Raw genomic sequence first — 10,254 nt, 5'->3', positions numbered from 1 at the left:
GTAAAGACAAAGCGAAGAGGTGTTGAGTTTCCTTGGTCTTTTCTGTGTCTACCTTTGCATTCTTCCATTTCCCCCTGCTCAGTCCTGTGGCATTGCCTGCACCAGCAAATAACTGGTTCTCCTCCAGGTGCTGGTGACCCACCCAGCCCTCAGGTGTCACCGCCCCGTGACATTAAACCAGATGGGATCGCAGGGATCGGAAAGGGACTCCAGGCAGGAGAAATGGGGTGAAGCAGCCCAGAAGCAGCCAGGAAGGCAGGACGGATAAAGTTTGTGTTAAACTGCACAAAGGATCAACAGGCTTAGCATTAGCAGGGATCTGGAAGGGGATGAGGGTTTTGGTGGGTGAAGGATGCAGGTTTGGAGGAAGACGAGGGGGGATGTGGTGGAGCTTGGCCAGAAAGCAGATGCTGACCGAAGAGGGCTGCCCAGAGGAGCTGGGGGTGCCCCAGCCCTGGCAGTGCTCAAGGCCAGGCTGGGTGGGGCTGGGGGCAGCCTGGTTTGGGGGCAGGGGTTGGAATTAGGTGGGTTTTGAGGTCCCTTCCAACCCAAACCCTTCTCTGATCCCAAGAAGCTCACCGGGGCTATGGCTACGCACAGTTGCAGGTTGACCTGTTGTTTTTTGCTATTCCGTATCATTTAATTTGTTTTGCATTTGGTGCCCAACTGATGCCTCTCAACTTCTCCAGGAGACCAAAATAAATTCCCAGTGGGAGTTGGTTAACATGGGGGTCTGACTTTGGCATACATTTCCAATCCAGGTCAAGACGTGTGAGTCTTGTGCCATCGAGCGATGTCCATCCAGGCGTGATCGTTTTCTTGATGCTTCTCTAGATGTGCGATGCTTCTGCTTCTTCACTGAACTTTATTTTCCTTCTTTCTTAGTAAAACTATCCAGCAATGAAGCGCAGAAGAATGTAGGAAGCAGACTGGTGTTTGCTGTCTTCAGTTCATTTACCGAAAACAGCTGGTAGCCATTTAGGGGAATGGGACAAATACTGCAACTGCTGTCACACTGAAACTGAACACATGATTAAGGCAGAATTGACAACTCCCGTTTCACAACTGATTATTTGTCATCTTGCTTTGGTGAAGGACATCGAGATGAAAATTCCTTGTTCCTGTGTGTATATAGATACTATTTATTTGTACTGGCAGAGACTGGATTCATCTGTTTGCCTTGAAAGTGCAGCAAGACGAAGCGTGGCAGTCCCGGAACGCTTTCGCAGCTGGATTCTTCCCAGATAGTTCGTACTTATCATCCACTGCCGGTCAGATTGAGAAAGTTAACTGTATACTCTTGTGGAGGGGGAAACAAGCAGTGTTTATTTGTCCTAATTGTGAAATTCAGGGCGATTTACGGTTCAGTGGCTGGAGGTTGGCTTGCACAGGCTGATCCTGTGATTCTATCCCCGTAGTTGCACCACGGGTCTTATAAAACCATCCCAGAGTTTCCATTTTACAAAGCACGATTTCAGACAGCGTTTTTGAGAAAGGGGGATTTTAAAAAACAGGCAAAACTCCAAACCTCTCTTGTTTTCTTTCAGCAAGACCCTTTTCGTACGGAGCGAGCCGGTGGCTTCTCTTTGCATTGTCTGGCTCTTTGGCAAGTTAAGACTTCAAGTGGCATCTGCGAGCTATTAACATTTTCCCCGTACTAACAGAAACGGGATCGCATGTGATAGTTGTGAAGTAGTCCAAAGATTTTTTTCCAAGAAATTGTGATCTTTTAGAGAACTCCGCCGTAGCTCGTAAAAGCGTTGGCTGCTCTGTGGCTCCGTTTCAAGCGGAGCTGCGTTTCCGATCTGTGTTTACGCTCAGGAACATCAGGTGAAGTCTGCTTTTGGTTTTAGCCTTTGACAGGGGCAGCCAGGAGGTTCTGCCGCTCTTCTCCTCGCTGTCTGCCAGCGTTTACACGCAGTTAACCTCTCCCGATAGATAAGGCCACGTGCCTCGTAACCGCATCAGAGACGGAGCGGTGCGACACTGATGTATTACATGAATGGGGATCATCTCGCAGATGGGGGGAGGCTGGAAGTGAGATAAAAAATTATAGTATTAATTTTTTTTTTTTCTCAATTCTGAAGGACGACAGAACTTCATTATCCAATATGCTTAAAATTGAACGACCTAATGAAATTTCACACCCACTAAATTTAATCATGGATTACTCATGTGGGATTTGAATCAGATAAAAAGGATGCCTCAGATATTTGGTAGCGCTTGCATAAGGTAATAAAAATCCGCAGTGTTCTTTGTCCTTTTCAGCAAATGTGAATTGCTTGACCTACTTTTTTTCTTTGCTTTTCTTTACTTTTTTTTTTTCTTTTGGCATTGACTGACCTGAGCCCGACTTCCTCCTGGGCATCAGAGAGCAGCCAGCTCTCGCAGGGAAGCAGAGGAGTCTCAGGAGCGCTTCCTCCTGGATGCTGTTAATGCACGGCGGGTTTTTGGTTTTGCTGCGGTAGTCTGAGGCCAACACAGGCTGGGAAGATGAATAAATACGTTAGCCTGTGTACAAAAAGGCCGTGCTGATAAGGGGATGTCATCTGGAGGAGGTGAGAGATGGCTGCTGGGCTCAGGTCGAGCTCAGGGCTGCGTATGTGGCTGCTGAATGATCTTTTGCAGACCTTTTCCCCCCTCCAAGCCTTCGGTGTGCGGAGCTTGATGGCATTTGGCTCCCAGGGATATTCTGAGCCCAAAGAACTGACGGTGCCGTTGGCAAACTCGAGATTACACACGCTCAGTGCCTGCAAACCGGAGGGGTCTCTTACTCACCGCGTTTCCAGATGAGTAGCTGTTTGTTGTCATCGTTGTCAGTCCTGGTTCGAGGAGAAACCAGAGCTCGTATTCACAAGCAAAGCTAGATTTGGGGGAGAAAAGGAGACGAGCACGATGACTGGACTTGAATTACTCAGGGATCTGCTTGGTGCTTGCACACAAATGACCGACCGAGCACAGCGTGTGCTGTCTTTACAGGCAAGTTCCCAGTCAGTAGCCATGGGGGTCTCATGACCGAGGTGCAGGCTGATGGTCCTGGACCCTGTCACTGACTATTTTTAAGCAGGTTGTGAGTCAAAGCTAGTTAGCAAGAAGAAATAAAAGGAAAACCTGTGGGGTGAACCTCTTCTGTCCTTCCCCTTTCTAAAATACTAAAATAGCCTAAAACAGACGCACATTTCTTATTCCTAGTAGAGGAAAGGAGAATGTCATGGAGAAAGCCATGCGCTGAGGATATGGTCCTTGCGGCCATATTCTGAATGCACAGAGATGGAATAACAAATGTTTTCATCGGAGCTGGAAGGAAAACTGTTGTGCTGGCTGGGGTGTGAGGTGGGAAGGGGGTGGCTGCCTGGGTGGAGGGAGAAGGCTGTGTTGCAAGGATGCTCTCCACAAAGGCTAGTGAGGACTTCAACCGAATTTGGTGCAGAGAGGTCGCAGCTGAAGGCAGCGATGAAGCTGTAAGTGCGAGTGCCAGGGAAGGTGCCAGGAGTGATGAGACAAGCCTGTAGAGAAAAGTCACGTACTTCTGCTCTGAGAACTTCAGCTGACGGGTGGGCATCCTTGACACCCATGAGATGTCAAGCTGAAATGTTATTTGGCAGGAGGAGCCAGGTGTGCGCTGGACATCTCACGAGTTTCTGGGATTTAAGGTTTAGATTCCCTTTCAGGAACAGTTGAAGTTGGCTAATGCCAAAAAAAAAATTAAAAACAAAGGCTCAGAAGCCAGCACAGTCTCCACTTTTTGACAGATTAGGATTCTGGCTGTCCACAGCACGGCAAAGCCATCAGACCGACGTCTCAAGATGGAGAAAGAAATGCCCTTTGTTGTCGAACAATTATTCTGAAGCTTGCCTGGTGTCCACTGGGTGCCCTCCATCTTCAGAAAAAAAAAAAGAAAAAGAGCTTCTGCCTTGCACACGGATATATAAAAGGATCCATCAGCAAACCGAACAGCAGCTTCAAATGTTTCATCAAGGAATATGAAATCTCATCACAGCTGGATTACCCAGAAGCTTCAAAGTCCTTTAAGGTCAAAACCCAGCTAAGTTGTACAGAGCAGCGTGAAACAAGGGCACCGAGGCTTCCTCTGGAGGCACGGAGGGGCGGCTTGTTTCGAGTGCTGCCTTCAACACGGGCCTGCCACGCTTTTGTTCGTGCAGGCAGTTCCTACCAGCGTTTTCTAGCCGTGCTTTTCCCCCCCCCCAGGTCTTTTTGCACCACCAAAATTAAGGTGAGGGAATTTTCCGGTGTGCAGAAGTAAGGTTATAAAAGTCTGCAGGACTTTTTTTATAAAATGCTGCAGGACGAAGCAGCATTTGGCTGTAATTCTTTGCTCGATATGTCCCTGAAAACAGTGGTGGTGGCAGCCAGCAGGGTTTGCTGGCTGTGACATTACTGGGGTGGCCCTGAACCAAAAGCAAACTCAGATCCAGTCCCTGCCACCAGCCACAACGGATCTCCTGGCTGCCAGATCTCTGCTTGCTGGTTCGGGGGTCTGCACGTTTATCCCTGGGCAAAAAGCATCCATTGAAATCGGATTGGTGCTTGATGCAGGTTTTGTGGTCCACGGAGGAGGCCAAAGGCTGAAGGAGATGATGGATGACAGGCAGCTGGGATTCACTCAAGGAAGTGCTGCCGGTGCCAGATGTTGGGGAGATTTTTCCTCCTTTTTCGGTCCCCTGCTGGCCATATACTCCTGGCTCACCTGCAGCGGAGCTTGTTCCTGCTCTTGGGAGACGTGATTGTCTGCCTGCGCTTGTAAAGCCAAAAGCTTCTCCTTTCATATAAAAAAAAAATCAATGTCTTGCATCTGCCTTGATGGGATGCAAATTATTAAAAATTAACATCTTGCATCTGCCTCGATGGGATGCAAATTATTTGAATCAGTGCGCAAACTGTGCTCATTACCTGTGCTGAAGCATCTCGTGCAGCGTCAGAGCCACGGATCTGCAGAGTCAGGAGCTGGGAAGTGGCAGAGGTGAGACCATGGGGTGGCCAGGGCTGACAGCAGCATTTCTTGATAGGTATCTGTGTTGCCTTTTCTATGGGATTTTCCCTATCCCTCAGTATCATCCCTCTACACGTTTTGGGTCTCTCTCCAAAAAACAGCCCTTTAAAAGAGATTCAGCAGCTTTCCTGCAAGCAGGCACTGGTGTGGAAAAGCATGGAAAAGGAGCTGCAGCGAGCGAGATCCCAATTATGGCACGGGGAAAGGACACCGAGCCTCAAAAGCCGGAGTGACCGGAGGGAGAAGGATGGCCAGGAGCTGCAGGAGAGGAGGATGAAGGAGAACCCAGCAGTGACACTTGGGATGGGTGCCCTGAAACATGCGTTGCATTCGTTTTCTCCAGAAGTGTTCGACTTGAATTTAGATTTGAAATCTGCGTTTGCTCATTACCGACAGACTGATGAGTGCCAAATCAGTTCATTGCTTTTGGAGTGTTTTTTTTTTTTAAAATCTTGTCCCATTATCTGGGGTTGCTCAGATCCTCTTCATTCCCAGTTGCCTTTTCTGGCTATAATTGGGCTCGGGCAAGTACGGTACTAAATGAAGTGTTGATAACGAGAAGTATTGTTCATCTTTCCAAAGATAGTTGAAGATTTTTTTTTTCTTTCTCTCTTGCTCGTGGCGTGCTGAAGGCTGCTCGGCAGTAATTGTTCCGAGCTCTATGCATTCAGATGCGTTTCATCATTGTCAGTATCTACGGACTGGATGTACCCTCGCTGCTGGAGCACAGGATCTGCAGGAATTTGCCTGCAGAGCTGAAGTTTTTCTGCCTCGGTTCCTTAGGGCTGGTACTGAGGCTCGGCGAGCGGTCAGTGGAAGGATAACAAAATGACCTTAATACCTTTGAGAAGTTAACTACCGTGTTTAGCTCAATAAGGCAGAAAGGAAATTACTTTCCCTTCCGAAAAACGTCCCCTCTCCTGCTGAAGGAATGGAGGAGATCTCCATTTATCAAGCAGCTGAGATCAACAGGAAAATGTTCCCGAGTTCCTGCTGTGCTTTTAATAGAAGATGGAGGCAGTGCCCTGAAGCTTTTCCTTGCCCAAACAAAATGTTTGGTAACCCTAGTTAATCTATCCTGGCAGGGCCAGAGACACCTAGCAGCAGGAAATGTCACCAGAGCCAGCTGCTAAAAAAAAAATAAAATTATATCATTTGTGTTCCCACGGGAGAATTCAGGGAGGGAAGCTGCAGTGGAAATGAAGAGGACGAGCGGGGAGTCGAGTGAGCTTAGTCTTTAAGGAGGTGAAAACTTTCTCATGGACAAAGAAAACACATTTCCCCTCCCAAATGTGCGCAGTTAATAAAGAGAATATGCCACGAAGAGGGTATGGCAGGAGAGTTGCAGACCTGCCGTCCTGCAAAATCATACCTTGGAGGGAATATAGGAAGAAAACCAGGAGGGTAAGAAGGAAATGTGAGCGGTGCGTTGTACCTTTGCAAAGGGAGGATGATTTTGTGAATGATTTTATGCTGCTCATCGCCGTGAGCAGATTTAAGAGCATTGCCTTTCATACAGCACAGATTCCAGCCTGGATGTGATCCTCTGAAGGTACCAGGGTAAATATACGCAGCCCTTGTACCGCCGGGTGCCTGCTGAATGTGAAAATATCACTATGTGGGTTTTTTTTTTTCTGCGGCACACGCAGCTGAACCTCTGATTTTGCAAGAGCAATTTCAGTGTTTCCCGTGTCTAAATCAATTTTTAATGCTACCAGGCCTGGTGCTCCAACGTTGTGTCTTTATCCTAAATAGCCTGCCCCCACATCTTGTCAGTTTAAAGCACAGCAGCTTGGCCCAACCAGTCCTCGAGGGCTTTCTGTCTCTACACGGAGCCATTTCATTCCTGTATCTGTTTGAAAGTGTGCGAGGGCTTTCAAGATAAAATGCAGTTGTCTCCTTTTCACTCCTCTGTGGTAGTCATAGTAAATGCCTTTGTTTCCAGGCGTAGCCGAAGCGCTACAATTCCATTCGAAAATCCCATTAATCTCCTGCACCCAATGATAACATTCACAAAAAAACCAGTAGCCTGGATGGTTCCTCTTCCACGGGCTTCCTATTATTCAGCGTACACCTACGGAGCTGTCGGAGCAGGGCTTCCTAAGTACTTCAGAGAGAAATGGAGTAAAATTTCCCAGGCTGAAGCTCGCCAGGCTGCACCTTTTCCACTCCTTCTAAATCATCTCCTACGGATGGATGCCGCACTCGCTCGTGGCAGGAGGGTTGGAGCGCTGCGGCTCGCCTGTACCAGGCCTCCAGCCGTGACCGGTGGTGCCCACATCTCACCTCCTGCTCCCCGTAACTCAATATTTGGGCAAATTCCCTCGGATGCGTTGCTTGTGGCAGCCGAGGAGATGTTACGGGACCTCAGACACGAGCCAGAGTTTTCATCCTGTGTGCTGCCAACGCACGGCGTTGTGGAGGAGCTCAGATCACGCACGTTAAAAGAGAAATACTCTCCAGTAGAAGTGATTTGGAAACGAACTAAGGTTCTTCGTCCAAACCGGCCCTGTATTTATCTCCAAATTCTTCAGATCGCACAAAAAGAAAGAGCTGGCTAGCGATATATTCCGCAGATTTGCAGCCATTAGGAATTCAGAAGGGTCTTGGGGAAAATTTGAACTTCAGCAAGAAGAGATTGGAACTGGGAACAAATTTAGCCATAAAGCTTGGGGCCGCATGGTCTCATTATCTTTTTTTTCAGATGAACTGATGTTCACTGTTCTGTGGAGGTTTAACTCTCTTTGTCTTCAGCTTGAGCTCTTTCTTAGCTATATTAATCTCATCTTTCCATCAGAATAGATTTTTTTTAGATATTGTTAAGCATATTCTGCCCTGGTTGGAAGACTTAGAGAGCTGCAAGCTCTCTCTTGTTGCTCTTTAGATATATAATTCCCCAAAGATAAAGTAGTATTAGGAACAGTCCCCAGTTTTCTCTGGAAAGTAATTTCTGATTTCCATATTAATCAAAAATAGCTTTACCTTCGTACTGCCCTAATCCTAGTAACAACAAGGAAAGAAGATTACATTCTGGAGATGTCAGAAAAGCAATTAAAATTTGCACACGAGACTTGGGGGGGCGGGGAGGAAGATCACCTCTGCACTTCTGTGAGCCGAACGGGGAAATACCCTGACCTCGAAGTGTTTGTTTCCCATCGGCCTTTCCTTTTGAAGCACGCAATGGAAAAGTCTTTAATATTCAGCGATCAAAATCCTGGCATTCGGGTAGAAGCAGAGGGTTACGTGCGCTGAGCAGAGACATTCTGGGGAGGGTGAGGACCGGCCGTGAAGGGCGTTGGATTTGCAGAGCGAGGTGAGTGGCTATGGCCAGCTCTGTCCCAAACAGATATCCATCGATCCCAGTAACGAGCTAAGAAAATGGATTTTGGAGAGCAAGGTGAGGCTGCAGCTGCTGACCCGCGGTGGTGTTGCCAGCTGGTGATGCACACATTTGCATGGCTGGATGGCAAGGGGCGCATTTTGGAGGTGTTGAGCAGCCAGGATTTGGAAGTTTGGGGGACGGGTGGGATACGGACAGCACCGTGGTGCTCCCCAGAGAACCCAGGCGGTGGGAGAGCTCTCAAGGGGGAGCTACGGGGACTTCACCTGGTCCTCCATAGGTGCCCCCTGGACAGGGATGCTTGGGGCACTCTGGGGACAAGGGACAGGTCGGAAAGGTTTATTTACACGTAAGTCTTATGTCCATATACACTCCGAGGTTAACTTAGCCACGATAATGGCTTAGACACCACGATAATGGTTTTAGCCACGATAACGGTCTCCTTCTGGGGAGAAGGAAAAGCAAGGACAGAGCCGTGGAAGCCCCGTGGAAGCTGTGAGTGGAGCGCGTAGGTGTGTGTTACTGCAACGTGGACTCTGTGTATGGGATGGGGACTGTCACCCGTGGTCATCAACAGAGAGAAGCTTCCTGTAACTAGTCTCACGTCTTTTATTCTCCAATTTTTCAGCTTACTGGAGATTATACACCGATCTTCTCCCGTACCTCGTGTAGTACACGACATGACAAGGCGCTGCAGATATTGCTTGGTAATTACTGAACCCGTTGAATTATTTTAGTGAACGTGTGCAAGTAGCCTCTGGGCTGTAACATCGCATGCCCAGTAATTCTCTTCCTGATACGTTTCTGCTGCTCAGCAGAGCCACTGAGAGACTGACTGGTTGCTCCCACCTGGCTAATCACCTTGCTCCAGTCCAAAGCATCGCTGCCAAACCTTCCTGTTGGTTCCCAGCAGCAATTTCATTTGAAAGAACGAAGCATATTTCGTCAAATGAATGTCTCCAGCAACTTGTGTTGGCCTGGCGAGGTCCCTCCACACCTGCAGACCCTTTTTTATCACTTTCCCTGTGCACAACTGGTTCAGTAATGTTTTCGGTGACGAAAAGCATCCGATTTCTGCCTGCCCCATCCCAGTGGTACCTGAATGATGCTCCTGGGGTTGGAGAGGTTGTACCGTGCCGTTTTGGGACTGCCAGGTCCTGGTCTTGCCCCTTGCTGGTCATTCCCTGCTACAGAGGGGCTGTACCCAGGCACCTGATGTGTTTGAGCAGGTTCAGCTCTATACACACTGCCTTGCAGCTCGAGTTTTTCTTGCCCTAAACACGTGAAAGGCAGCTTGTTCTGGAGGAAGACTCGCTTTCTAAAGGAGCTTCATCCTTGAGGTTAGTTGAAATAAAAATCTCCTTCTGCACAAGATGCTCTGCTATACAACTTTGCTTCCCGTCTGGAGTCATTCAAAGCATCTTAATGCTTTTCATGTGACTGCTGGAGCCCCTTGGAGATCTACCGTAGATTAAAACTCTTAAGGTGTTATGCATTAGTTTATTTTATGTAGGGAGAAAATCTGCAGAAGGAGATGATGGCATCCGTGCATTTTTTACTGTATGTTGGCAGGAGGTTATGTAGGGGAGAAGTTAAAGCTGACTCAACGAGAGCTGTGACAGTGACAGACTGGGCTCCGGTCATTTCTTCTAAGTTTGGCACTGCAACACCTGCTTAGAGTAGATGCTCTTCTTTCCCCAGAATAACTTCAGATCCCCCGCATCGCAGGTCATGCTGGACGTGCAGGTCTCTCCGTTCAAAGGCTGAGGTGTAACAACATTGCTGAAAACTGTGGGGAACGGTAGGACAATTTGTACGTGAGTTTGTGGTCTTACAGCTCCCCAAGACTTCGGAGCAGCCAAAGCCCAGGCAGCCCCATCCTGCCGCCCCTGGGCAGAATTGC

General features: G+C 48.2%; 1 protein-coding gene and 1 long non-coding RNA gene across 14 annotated transcripts in view; both read left to right on the top strand.

The window, feature by feature from the left end:
* FAM168A (family with sequence similarity 168 member A) overlaps positions 1-10,254 on the top strand; it is a 178,579-nt gene that overhangs the window by 126,707 nt on the left and 41,618 nt on the right. The gene's annotated exons all lie outside the window — the stretch shown is intronic.
* LOC310892786 overlaps positions 1-10,254 on the top strand; it is a 61,219-nt gene that overhangs the window by 31,290 nt on the left and 19,675 nt on the right. The window contains exon 3 of the long non-coding RNA XR_014578412.1: positions 886-10,254. This exon is cut by the window's right edge and continues 19,675 nt beyond it. This is a non-coding gene — a long non-coding RNA (uncharacterized lncRNA). The remainder of the gene's footprint in view (positions 1-885) is intronic.

This window comes from Anser anser (assembly GCF_964211835.1).
Source record: "Anser anser genome assembly, chromosome: 1".
Classification (NCBI taxonomy): Eukaryota; Metazoa; Chordata; class Aves; order Anseriformes; family Anatidae; genus Anser; species Anser anser.
The sequence above is the reverse complement of the archived record's forward strand: the minus strand, read 5'-3'. Positions and strand labels throughout refer to the sequence as shown.